Source organism: Macaca thibetana, chromosome X (genome assembly GCF_024542745.1).
Source record: "Macaca thibetana thibetana isolate TM-01 chromosome X, ASM2454274v1, whole genome shotgun sequence".
Classification (NCBI taxonomy): domain Eukaryota; kingdom Metazoa; phylum Chordata; class Mammalia; order Primates; family Cercopithecidae; genus Macaca; species Macaca thibetana.
In genome coordinates this window covers 142,135,360-142,148,256 of record NC_065598.1, presented here as the reverse complement: position 1 = coordinate 142,148,256, position 12,897 = coordinate 142,135,360, and the positions used below count along the sequence as shown (strand labels likewise).

Here is a 12,897-nt window from a genome sequence, read left to right as displayed (position 1 = left end):
TGGAACAGGAGAGGAACCTTAGCCTCAGTTAATCTGTCCTGGCAAGTAGAGAATAGAACCCTTTTTGTAAAAGACTTGTTCTTTCTTCCTGACTCCCCACATGTATCTTTATTTATCCTTGAAATTCAGCAACTTTTTCCAGATAGGTCCACATGCTGAAGGTTCTGTACCTTTTTTTCTTTTTTTCAGAGATACAATATCTCTTTTTATCCCTATATTAAAGACTTAACCTTCATGTAGTTTGCTTCATTCTTCTGGAACAGCAGTTCTGTGTGAGTTGAACATCTTTTGTCAAGGTTTCAGGTATTGCTTTTAATATTTTAATATCTTTTCCTTCTTTTGCTTTATTTTGTGTAATTTCTTCATGCCTTTCCATCAGGCCTTACAGTTTTCAGCAATGCTTATGTGTAATTTTGTTGCTTCTAATATGATCTTATATCTCTGCTGTTTAATTTTCTCTTTTCCACTTATTTTCTGAGTTCTGTTAGCTTTTATCTCCCTCTATCACCATGTAATCTAAGTTTCGAACCTCTGTTTTATCGTAGCTCTCCTTCATGCCATCCAACTCATGCCATTTGTAATTTTTTGAGACTATGGAGAAATAATTATCTGTTTTTTAACTCCTTGGAGAATTCTTGTGATACGTGCTGTTAATTGACCTTTTGTTCCTTTATTTTTTTTTAATTAAAGTAATGTTTGAAATTTATTTTGATAATTTAATATTTTCTGTTTTGAGATAATTACTCATCTTTTAATAATGCCAGCCGTATTTTGGGGTTGGGAAAAAATAATGATATGAGGATGTCAGTATCTTTAATTTGCGTTTATTTTCTGGGGCAAATTTTCAAAACAAATGTCTGTCCTTTTCACCTGGTGGCATGTCTTCTCTTAGTTATTGGCATTCAAGTTGTTGATCATTCACAGAGGTGAAGTGGAATAAACGACAGAGGGGAAACACATTTATTCCATTTCACCTCTGACAGTTCCAGCTGGATATAAGGTTAGATAATAGATAAACAAGTTGTATTAGTATGGTTTCTTCTTCAACGCCATCTCTCGGACCACTCTGTAGTGCCAAGCTGGGTTTCTGCACGGGTATTCTCTCCTTCTCTGGTTGTCTGCCCATTCCTCAAAAGTGTTGTTGAATTCAATACTAAACATAGTAGTAGTTATTTTGAAGCAACTGAATACTTCTTGAGGTGTAAAGTGTGTACTTTGAGTCTTCTGCCTTATTTTGTTTTATGTTTCATAGTGTTTTGTAGACATGTCTCAAAAATTTTGTATTATGGTTGTGGTCATTTTATTTTGCCTTTGAAGACACATCCACTTCCCACCCCCAGAACAAAACACACTACACAGTCTACTTTGCTCGTTCTGTGATACTGGTGAGTTTTGAGAGTGGGTAGTGTAAGGTCAGCCAAGAGAAAGGATGAGGAGACCCAAAGTCAGGCAAGCAAGCTTTATTGAGCTGCTTGGCTGCCTCACCACAATTAGAGGAGGCAGCACCGCTTACAGACTATAGCAGGGTTTTATAGGGCCAGAACTGGGTCAGGGTGGGGGAGCTGAGTTGGGGGTGCAGGAGGACTGGGTCGGGGTTGGGGAGCTGAGTCAGAGGTGTAGGTGTCCTGACCGCCTCCTGGAGATGGTTTTTTGCCAGCTTTGTTATGAGAGGTTAACAGACATGTTAACTCTATCCTGTAACTGTCTGGACAAACAGGGTCCGTGAAGTGGCTGGGGTGGGGGGTGTGTGTCTTTTGCCCTGGGGTAGCTGTGCGAAGAGTGGAAGTGACTCTATTGTAAGGCCTGTGGGAGGGGAAGGGAACAGTCTGGTCGGGGTGACCTTAACAGGCAGTAGAACAGTAGCATAAAATTTCTCTTTAATTTTTAGTAGAATAATTAGCTTATTATTTAGGGAGAATAAATTGTTGCCTATTTTGTTGAAGAAATAGAATATGCTTTGGTACTATTCTACTCCTAAAACAATGACTACAAATCATTTATGTCGACGTTTTCAAGAGCTTGGTTTCACCACCAATAACTAAAGAATTTTTTTTTTAAAAAGCAGCCTCCTCCGCCCGCTCCAAGAGGGCCTTATTCCGCTGAAGGAAATTAATTAGATGTACTATAGCTTCTTGCTACTCACGTGATACTTAGGCCAGCATAGGTGTCACTGGGGACAGTACAAAAAACAAATAATCCCAGGTCCCAATGTAGATTTATTGAATCAGGAATTTCATTTCAATGAATCTTCTGGTTATTTTTATGCACATTAAAGTGAGAAGCACTACCACTAGCAAAAGTGTTCCCAGATTTTAAAGAAAGCTTTGCCTACTGTCTCAATCCCAGTAAGGATGTGTATCTCCACATTTCTTCCCATAGCCATAGTGTGAGAAACTGTGGTCAAGAACTAATGATATGCTGATGACGCTCTGGAAATAAAAATCGTGATTTCTATAATTTTCCAATTTCCTTGGTGTGAATACTTCACCATGAATAATTTCAAGCTAACTGCATGATGTCACTGAATGTGGAATTGGGAAAAGATTTGCACAGTCTGTTCTCACATGACTATGCAAGCTGGCTCCAGCACATCACTGCTCAGAATCTACCTATTGTTGCTATTGCACAAACACAAGTTATCTTACCAACTTCTATGATATTTTGGGGTTTTCTGGATGCGATTTTTTTTTTTATTAACAAGTACATTTGTAAAATGAAATAAAATGCAATGTAAAGATAAACTTGAAACTTATAAAATTTTTCTTTATCTCCTCTCACCCCTTTAACATAAACTATATTTTCTTAAAAATTTGTTTTATAAACCAAACTCTTCATATATCTAGAGTTTTGCATCAGTTACATAATATATCTTATTTTGGTCTTCAAAATAACCTTTTTTCACAATGTATTTTATTATTTTATATAATAATTTGAATACAGTTGTGGTACAGTGTGGTCATTTTATAAAGAAAGTGGTTGACTTGGACAAGGTCACAAAATAAAGACAGAGATAAAACAAAATGAGACGCCAGTTTTCCTGCATCCCACTCTCAGTGTTTGTGTCAAATACATTTTACAGGGAGAATGGAATAAGGGGATTCCTAGAAACTGTACCTGACCTTCTCCTGGGTCTAAAATTTCTGAGCATTTTGAAAGAGAATGAATGGCAAGTAAGGCTATGCAATATTGGACCTGATTGAGAAAGATTTGGATGACCAAGCTTATCACTGACTTATCTGCCTTACTTAATAGACTAATTGATTCATGAAGATCACTTTGGGTATTTTCTCTTTTACAGTCATCAGCAACTTCATTCATTATGCAGATAATGAAAGAGACATTCAGAGAGGTTAAATAATTTGTTCATGTATACACAACCAGTAAATTGCAGAGCCAGGCGAAATCTAGTTCCACGTGAATTTCCAAACCCTCATTTTTCTTTATTCCATTACACTTGATATATTTAATTGTTCTTTGTTACTTGTATTATATTGAGTCTGAATTTGTTATTCTAGTGATATGATAGTATTAATATCCACATTCAGTTGAAAGTGTTGGTCAAACAGCAACCATGTATAATTAGTATCCAGAGCTGTATCAAGCAGTCTGTTTCCATCTTTATCTGTAAAAAATCCTCAGATAACTCTGATTGCAAAAACATTTCACACATAGAATAGACACATTCATAAAAACGAAGTAGATTAGAGGTTATCAGAGGCTGGAGGAAGGGAGAAGTGGTAAGTTATTGCTTCATTATTACATAGTTTGTTTAGGGTGATGAAAAAGTTTTGGAAATAAATAATGGTAGTAATTATATATCATTGTGCATATAGTTAAAATTCCACTCAATTGTACACTAAAAATTGTTAAAATGGAAAATCTTAAATTCTGTTTATTTTACCAAAATCTACTAAAAACAGACATGAGGCCTCAAAAAACAAAAATTCATATGCTGGCCATAGGTTTTTCAGTTGTAGAAAGTAATATTTTTGGGGAAAGCTCCAAATGACTTGTTCATAGCCTAGAGACTCTAAGAGAAAGTTTTTCACAAACACAGCCAATCATAATTAAAATTTCTATATTTGAATAGACTTTTTTAACCATAGAAAAATTAATTTACAATGGGAATTTTAACCAGATAGGGAGCCTTTTGACTAACATCAGTCAATGTATTCTTTTTCTGTGAGAAGCCAGAATGACTATTATCAAAAACACAAAAAGTAACAGATGCTGGCAAGGATGCAGAGAAAAGGGAACTTTTACACACTGTTGGTGGGAATGTAAATTGGCACACCTCTATGGAGAAGAGTATGGAGATTTCTGAAAAAACTTAAAATAGGACTACCATATGATCCAGCAATCTCACTACTGGGTATATATTTAAAAAGAAAGGAAATCAGTATGTCAAAGAGATATCGGTACTTGCATGTTTATTGCAGCACTATTCACAACAGCCAAGATATGAAATCCACCTAAGTGTTCATTAGTGAATGAATGAATTTAAAAAAGGTGGCCTACATACACAGGAGCATAGCCTAGAACTAAGCACACGGTTGACACAATAAACATATATTGCCTGTTTGTCTAGTTAGGATAATTTTTAGAAGAAAATGTGGATATAAGTGTTAAATAAAAGTGAAAACATAATATAGAAAGTCCATTTGCATAATGGTGATGATGTACATATGTGTGCGTATATATATGTTTATATATAAATTTCTTTGTCTGAATGGCATTCTGTAGACCTAGGCTAATAATAATTCCTATTTAAGTTTAAAATGAACTACAGCACATGGTCAAAAAAATGGTTCTCTAATGAGAAAATTTACTATATGCACCTTCCTACAATAGTGCTTTAAAAGTGTTGAAATATAGATATCAACATCATATTGCATTTTTCTAAAGACCAAGGACTCTTGAAGGTTTTGGAGCAACAAGTGGATACTCCTCTATTAGTCAATAAAATATTCTGGATATATGCATATGCATTAATTAATATTTTTTCTTTCTTATCGCTTTACATGTTCAGAGCCGATATGTTTTGCTCAAAGTATTGATTTTTGATTATATATTGCAAAAGGTTTACTTCTGATGTTGAGGTTTTCTACTTAAATCATTCATCCTTATCTCTAAGAGCTAAATAATATTTTAGAGTTTTTCCTGTAAGTGGCAATAAAATACACTTACTAAATGGAATCTTTTGTCTCCATGGAGTAGAGATTAAGTTTCAGGAAGCAGAGACACAGCTGCAGTGTGCTGAGCTCAGAGCTCGTTTTTCTAAGTCTTTGTCTTATAAGTTTGGTCAGATAAAATGTTTGATCTGAATAAACTGAAAATGAAAAAAAAATAAGATACATAAATGCATTTAGAGATTCGTTTTTCTGTAACAATCCCCTGCAGTTTCTAAGAAAGATATCTTAGAATCCTTAAAAGTTTAATATAATATGAATGGGAACAGAATAATTTTCTCTGAGGTGCTGTAAATGGAAGAGGTCCAACGCAATGATATGATAAATGTTTGAAGTGATGAATATCCAGTTACCCAGATTTGATCATTACACATTTATGCTTATATCAAAATTTCACATGTACCCCATAAATATGCACAACTACTTTGTATTCATAAAATGTTTTTAAAAGATGTTCAAATATGCCCATAATAGTATTTAGAACTTAAAAAATTCACAGAGCTCAATTCGTAAAACCCTTCGGCATACACAGAGGGGCAGGTAATTGCCTAAACTCATAGTGAGGGAACCAGCAGAGTCAGCCCTTGAATCCAGTAAACCTGATCTCCTCTATAGGCTCTCCCATTAAACATTCATATATAGGAAAAGTCCTCATTGCAGTTGTTCTATTTGAAACGGTAATATGTAATATAAGCCTGGGTAAAACATTTACAATTAAATTGGATGCTTTGAGCAATTAAAATCAACAACTGAGGTCCCAAGGTCATTTTAATCTTGAGTATGTTTTTCTTTCATTATCTATTCTTTGATAATTAAAATGTTCCAAAATAACGATAAGAACAAACATGCATACTTACTTTATCACACATTGAATACATGCTATTACGGGTTTTAAAAAACTTAAAAATGTTTCCACATGCTATAGATAATAGGTTGCTCATGTTTCCATGGTATTTTAGGTTTACAAAATGCTTTCATGTTCATCACCTCTATGCTGTCTGCAAGATAAATAACATCTATCTTCTTTTAGACATGATGGACTTGAAATTCCATAAGGATGTGATTTGTGTAAATAACTCAGCTTGGTGATGACAGAGGCAGGATTAAAACCTTTGTTCTCAAACTTTAATATACAACAGAATCCTCTTTTTAAAGCACCCTCATCTGGGTCAGAATTTCTGATTTAGTATGTCTAGGTGGACACCTAAGAATTTGCATTTCTAACAAGTTCTCCTGTGATACTGACTTTGCCAGTCGAAAGACCCAAACACTGATGTAGTTAATGCTGAGGCAGATATCCGTATTCTCATGTAGTCGCTGTTATAGAATTGGAAACATTTCAAGAACAAGTGGTTTGCCTAACCTCTTTTCTTAAATGTATTAGTAAGTCCTCTTTATATTTAGCAAGTTATTAAAGTAGTATCTTATATTTTTGGTTTGCCCATATCAATGACATTTTAAAATAAGAACTATATTTCAACATATATGTATCAAGTACATTGAAAGAAGTGTGAATCTATTACTAATTTTTTGCAGTTACAGTTATTCTTAATGTTTTTAAAATTATTATGTTAGGGTTATTGATAATATGCATACCACTATTGTGATGTTATATTGTTCTGTATTATTTGATCATATATTTACCTTTGCCTGTGAGATTTATACTTTGATATGCTTTCATATTGTTCTTCAGTGTGTTTCTTGAATGTGGAACCTTATGTCCTAAACTAGAAGCTTTGTGCTCAATGTGATTATAAAATCATTAGACATTGAATTTAAAATATAAGTCCATAAATAAAATTCTTATTATAAACTGTAAGACGAATGTTAAAAGATAACATCTAAGGATATAAGAGAAAAAGAAAAAATATAACATCTAATCAGTAATGTAACCATTATTTAATGTTTATTATTATTTTTACTTTTCTGCTTTTTAGTTTAAAGACATTTGCATGGGCAGCAGTTTCAAGTTGCAGGATAAAATATAGTATGTCCAGTTACATTTAAATTTCAAAGAAACAATAGCTGGTTTTGTATTAGTTTTCATTTTGTGTTTTTTGAGTATAAATATGCCCCAAATATTTCACAGAGCATACTTACACTAATAATTATTTGTTGTTCATTTGAACTTAAAATATAATTGAGAGTCTTTTCTGTTTCTTTTGCTGCTAAATCTGACAATTCTAGATTAATGACCAAAGTAGAGGATCACTGACTGCTAGGTGAAAATATAGAAAGTAAATATGAGCACCCCTATTTAATCCTTAGCAGTATGAAAAGTAAAATTTAGAGTTTCAGAATAAATGCATTACGTTGACATCATAAACTTATAACTAATGTTATTAGTATCTACCAATACATATAGTATACATGATATGTAAAAACATATATGTATATATATGTGTATATATATATACACACACACATAATATATGATATTTTATCAGTCATGATTTCAGGATAGTATATTTATATATTAAACTTCCTGTACCCTCAATATGGCAAGATCTTCAAATACAGTCATGCATGAAATACTTTCTGAGCACTCCATCTGAATCAGAATTCACTGTGTTCAGTCGAAAATGAGTTAAAGGCCGGGCGCGGTGGCTCAAGCCTGTAATCCCAGCACTTTGGGAGGCCGAGATGGGCGGATCACGAGGTCAGGAGATCGAGACCATCCTGGCTAACACAATGAAACCCCGTCTCTACTAAAAAATACAGAAAACTAGCCGGGCGAAGTGGCGGGCGCCTGTAGTCCCAGCTACTCGGGAGGCTGAGGCAGGAAAATGGCGTGAACCCGGGAGGAGGAGCTTGCAGTGAGCTGAGATCCGGCCACTGCACTCCAGCCTGGGCAAGAGAGCCAGACTCTGCCTCAAAAAAAAAAAAAAAAAAAAAAAAAACCAAAAAAAAGAAAATGAGTTAAAAAGGTCAACAAATAGTTGTCCTCTGTTCTCCTCTGATCTTAAGTGCAAAGAAAATCGCATGAAAAGGCACTAAAGCCAAAACAGTGATTCTCAACCCTCGCTTCCCATCAGAATTACCTAGAGAGCTTTAAATTCTATGCTTGGGTCCCACCCTCAGATATTTTTAATTAATTTGTTTGAAATCTATCTTGGACATTGAGGAGTTTTAAAAGCTTTCTCAATTATTTCTAATTTGCGGCCAACATTTCTTAAATTAATGGTTCTCAAACTTGTTTGCATATTTTAATGACACAGGGAGCTTTTACATAAGTATGTTCACGACCAGACTACATCCCACCTAAAAGGGGTTGGGTGGAGGAGGTGAGGTTGAACAGTCTTAAAGCTCCCCAACTATTACTGGAAAGGGGTCCAATCCACAGCCTAAGAGAGAGGGCTCTTGGGCCTCACAAAGAATTCACGGTGAGTCCACAGAGTAAAGTGAAAGCAAGTTTCTTAAGAAAGTAAAGGAATACAGAGTAGCTACTCCATAGGCAGGCCCACAGCATGGGCTGTTTGACGGAGTATACTTATAGTTATTTCTTGATTATATGCTAAACGGGGTGAATTATTCATGAGTTTTCTGGGAAAGGGGCAGGCAATTCCCTGAACTGAGGGTTCCTCCCCCTTTTAGACCATATAGGGTAACTTCTGAACGTTGCCATGGCATTTGCAAGCTGTCATGGCACTGGTGGGAGTGCCTTTTATCATGCTAATGATTATAATTAACATACAATGAGCAGTAAGGACAACTAAAGGTCACTTTCATCACCACGTTGATTTTGCTGGGTTTTGGCCAGCTTCTTTATTGATTCCTGTTTTATCAACTGGGTCTTTGTGACCTGTATTTTGTGCCAACCTCCTATCTTGTCCTGTGACTATGAATGTGTAGGGATGGGTGCAGTAGCTCACACCTGTAACCCTAGCACTTTGGGAGGCCAAGGTGGGTGGATTGCCTGAGGTCAGGAGTTCAAGACCAGCCTGGCCAACTTAGTGAAACCCCATTTCTACTAAAGATACAAAAAATTAGCTGGGCATGGTGGCAGGCGCCTGTAATCCTAGCTACTCGGGAGGCTGAGGCAGGAGAATCTCTTGAACCTGGGAGATGGAGGTTGCAGTGAGTTGAGATCACGCCATTGCACTCCAGCCTGGGAAACGAGAGTGAAACTCTGTCTCAAAAAAAATAATAATAATAAATAATAAAAAAAAAAAGAGAAGAAAGTGTAACCTACTGGGAATGCAGCTGAGCAAGTCTCAGCATTATTTCACTCAGCCCCTACTCAAGATGGAGTTGCTCTAGTTTAAATGCCTCTGATACAACTTATTTCAATATGCAGGTAAGCTGGAAGGTCATTATTCTGTAGGATTTGTATGCTCTTTACACAGCTGTTCATTCAGGTATGTACTAGACTTTGAATATTTGTCTTATTAGAACTTAAGAGAAATTAAAGGAAAAAACGGAGCTTTAGGAGGTATTGACAATATTGGTTCTCTTAAGGCTTGAGGAGGTATCTTTCATGAGATAATTATATGAATATCACATGTACTCCATAAGTATGTATAATTATTATATATTCATAACAATTAAAATTTTAAAGAAAAAAAAATACTAAAGACAATGACAATAAATCCAGCATGTACTTGATACTTCCCTGTGGAACACTCCACCATAGCTTGAAATCCTATTTCATACCTTGAAATAGGGCTTTTTAGTTTCTTTTTTTTATGTACAAGGGTAACTAAAAATTCCATACTGAGTCAACAACATCCAAAAAAGCTTTGGGAACACAAATGTAACAGCTTTTTACTATGCTGAGTACTGAAAACCCTGCTGTTAGTTGTTTTTTCTTCTGCATGCATGGATGAACATCCCATATGAATAAGTTGGGTATGCTTAATGAGTCATGGAAAAGCTTGGATGCCCTCAAGTGGAGCTTGGAATCTTCAGGATGCAGCAACTAGAATGGATGGCTTTGTTTTACCTTCAGCCATTATATCAGGTGTCATCAATTTCTTCATTCAATTAGTTCTCATTTATACATAGTAATGCCTATTGACTTCTTAATTCACTTCTTCCAGTGTGACCAGATAACAACTCCTTTTTTCCCCTTCCTTCTGGTGGTGGCTGTGATCAGGGTATCAGGGGTTGGAGTGGCAATGTGTGTAGAAGGGAATGAGGTCTGGGTAAAGATTCAAGAAAAGGCACTTAGTTCTTGCTCAGCCCCATATTGCCTACGTCACTTAATTTTCAGTGTTTTAGCTTCTTTATAGTTTCAATCAGCATAGTGTAACACCTGCCTGAAGGTCTCACAATATGGCTGTGAGGAACAACATTAGTTTAGTATGTCATCATATGTGAGACAGCTGAAAATGAAAGATTCATGGTAACAGTAGGGGCAAAGGAAGAACTCTGGAAATTAGACGTGTCTATTGAGGTGGTATAAGTGCTGTGGGTATTGGCCTAGGCTAAGGAACATTTTTTTCCATGATGTGGGAGAAGAACTTGTTCACTTGCAAGAGTTAGGGGCCAGGGGTTGCAGAAGGGTCTAAAGGTTTAAGGAAAGTGGAAATATTGAGTCATTTCTAGGAAGTTCTTGGATAGAGTTACCAGATAAATCACAGGATATAGGGTTAAATTTGAATTTGAGGTAAATCGTGAATAAAATGTTCATTATATGTATATCCCAACTATTGCACGTGAAATACACTAAAAATTATTTGTTGTTCATCTGAAATTTGTGTTTGTGCATTCTGTATTTTCATTTGTTGAATCTGCCAACACTAATCTTGGGAGAGTTGGGGATGTCAGCTTTGCCCCTTTCAGTTATTTTTGTGGAGGAGAAAGTTTCAGGTATTAGTAACTTGCTATGTGCCTTAATACATTGTTGATTGACACATGATATTTAAATATTGATAGCATTTTATAGTTTATGAAGCAGATTTGTATGTATTGTTTAGGAAGTGGATTTATATATATATATATATATATTATTTACAAAAATCTTATAAGTTAGGCATTATAATTCCCACTTTACAGATAAGAAAACTGAAAATTCGAGTTTTCAGGTTATGATGCTTGTTCAAGTTTATATGGCTATTTAGTGAAATATTTAGCAATTAGAAACAGTTCTTTGATTATATGTGCAATGTTATTTCAACTATGACCAAGCTGTCTCTTAGACTGATTAGATCTCAGGGTTTTACGTTTTACCAGAAGCAGATTCTCTTTTTGTTTTCCATTATCTAAAACTAGTCCCAGCAGGCATTACTTCTAATCCAGTTGTTTTGCTTGTATGATTCCATTGAAGATTTAGTATTAATGAGATCGCTGTGAGTAAAATATACAGCACATTGAATTTGTCACTGTAGCTTCTCTTAACAAATGAATTGAACAAATGTAGTGTTACAGGAATTTACATTTTCTGCCCAGTTGGAAACCCAACAATTTATTTGCTCCGCAATTTTAAATAGCTACTTTTTACAAACAGTGTCCCAAATTGACTTCAAATAACGTAATTATAGTACAATATGTTCTTCTAAAATCTTCTCTAGATTTGTATGAATGGTCATTGCATGGCGAATTGTAACTAAGTTTCTCCAGTGCAGCACATTTTCAAAGAGAACGTTAGCAAGGAAGTGTTTAATAGCAATAACACACATGTAGTGATACTATAGAGTAGTGGTTCTCAGAATGTGGTCTCCTCAACCAGCAGCACCAACATCCCCTGGGGACTTGTTATTGAGCTGGAAACTCCTAGATCTCAACCTAGACCTACAGAACCAGAAACTCTGAGGCAGGGTTCAGCAATTTGTATTTAACAAGCCCTTCAGGAGATTCTGATAGACGCAAAAGTGTGAGAACCATTACAGGACTAGCATCCTGCTGTACCTCCTGAGGGTGAAGAGTGAATCCTGGCTTGGAAAAGCTAATTGAGACACATTTCTGTTCTAAGAATACTTCTGTGGACAGCATTTGATGGTAAGTCCACCCCTTGGTTACCTAAAATCTTTACATGTCAGAACTTTCTCAGCAGATAGGGGAGTGGACACGGTCAAAATAATGGAGAGATAGTTATGAAATTCAGTGAACAGAATTAATTGTTAAATGCAACAGTAAGCATTCTTCCGTTGTTAGGGGAAAACAGACATTTACCAAACTATTGTTATATGTAGGGTACCATCATAAGCATTTTGCACACGTCTCATTTATTTCTCATAACCATCCTATAGTAGAGTCATTATTATGACCGTTTAATAGATGACAGAAATATCAAGTACTTTGTTCAAAGATGCACTGCTGGTGAGTGACCTTGGTTTGGTTTATAACTTAATTATAGTTCATCTCTTTAATGAGTGTCCCCGGCCTCTCCACAGTATAAGGGGCGTCTCCTGTTGCCACCTACCTTGAAATTGGTTCTCATCATCTTACAATGCAGTTTTCTATTAACTTGACAGATATCTTGAAACCAGAGGGTAAATACCAAAAGACACATCTAGAGGATTGTATGAAAGTGTTTCAGTTTCTCACTCTTGGCCCACCCAGGCCTTTTAAGAATTCCCTATAATAAAGCAGATCAATATGTTAATGTCGCAGTTTTATACTTTTAAAAGAAAATTCATCAGTAACACATATAAGGAAAGTTGGTGTGTATCAGAGTTAGTATTAGAGATTAGTAGAGAAACAAATGACTATTTAACATGTGGTGGTTTTGGATAATTGGTTACCAGAGAAGTGAAAAACAAAACCC

The 12,897-nt window shown here is 35.5% G+C and overlaps 1 long non-coding RNA gene across 1 annotated transcript in view; it reads left to right on the top strand.

Annotated features, from left to right (window-relative positions):
• The first annotated feature begins 231 nt into the window (after window positions 1-231).
• Window positions 232-12,897, top strand: part of LOC126945313 (uncharacterized) — a 65,567-nt gene continuing 52,901 nt past the window's right edge. Inside the window, exon 1 of the long non-coding RNA XR_007722399.1 lies at window positions 232-303. This is a non-coding gene — a long non-coding RNA (uncharacterized LOC126945313). The remainder of the gene's footprint in view (window positions 304-12,897) is intronic.